This window comes from Triticum dicoccoides, chromosome 6A (genome assembly GCF_002162155.2).
Source record: "Triticum dicoccoides isolate Atlit2015 ecotype Zavitan chromosome 6A, WEW_v2.0, whole genome shotgun sequence".
NCBI lineage: Eukaryota > Viridiplantae > Streptophyta > Magnoliopsida > Poales > Poaceae > Triticum > Triticum dicoccoides.
The window spans coordinates 371,688,066-371,689,345 of NC_041390.1; positions in this window are offsets into that span (position 1 = coordinate 371,688,066).

Consider the following 1,280-nt stretch of genomic DNA (forward strand, 5'->3'; position numbering starts at 1 on the left):
TTGGAGTGGTACGATATGTTCTGGTGCAGAGACTTAAGCGTGTGAACACGATTTGGTAAAGGTAGCGGCGAGAGGCCATGTAGGAGTACATGGTGGGTTGTCTCACTGGAACCACCCTTAAGCACTGAGTTCCGTGTATGTTGTCCAATGACTAGCTACTACCACGCATTGGAATGCTTAAGTGCCCCTCTCGACTTATTAGCCAACTTGATCTCTATCCAGGAGTTGCAAATAGTTTCCGGTGTTTGTAGGTAGTGTTATGTATCGCCCTCGATGCGGCTATATCTCCCACGTGTCGAAGCACGACTTAGAGGCATAACCGCATTGAAAGCAATGTCGCAAGTGAGGTAATCTTCACACAACCCATGTAATACATAAGGAAAAAGATACATAGTTGGCTTACAATCGCCACTTCACACAATACATGAATAAAGCATTACATCAACCAAATACAATCAAGGTCCGACTACAGAACCAAAATAAAAGAAGAACCCCAAACGCGACAAAGGCCCAGATCGACCCCAACTGGGCTCCACTACTGATCAACTAGAACGAAACAACACAAAGGACAAGATCTTCAAAGAGCTCCTCCTTGAGCTTGGTTGCGTCATCTGCACGAACTCATCGGCACCTGCAAGCTGGTTTTGGAAGTATCTGTGAGCCACAGGGACTCTGCAATCTCGCACCCTCGCTATCAAGACTATTTAAGCTTATGGGTAAGGTAAAGGTAATATGTGGAGCTGCAACAAGCGACTAGCATATATGGTGGCTAACCTGTTCGCAAAAGAGAGCGAGAAGAGACAGCAAAGCACGATCGAGAAACTATGATCAAGAAGTGATCCTAGAACAACCTACGTCAAACATAACTCCAACACCGTGTTCACTTCCCGGACTCTGCCGAAAAGAGACCATCACGGTTACACACGCGGTAGATGCATTTTAATTAAGGTCAAGTTCAGGTTTTCTACAACCGGACATTAACAAATTCCCATCTGCCCATAACCGCGGGCACGGCTTTCGAAAGTTCAAAACCCTGCAGGGGTCAATGAAGGAATAGACCTCCTCCCGAGACATTCCGATCAGACTCGGTATCCCGGTTCTACAAGACATTTCGACAGGGTAAAACTAAACCAGCAACACCGCCCGAATGTGCCGACAAATCCCGATAGGAGCTGCACATATCTCTTTCTCAGGGCACACCAGATCGTCCAAACTTCCGGTAGGCCAGCCCAGAGTTGCCCCTGGTGGCCACCGGCGGCTGACAAGTTGGACCAACACTC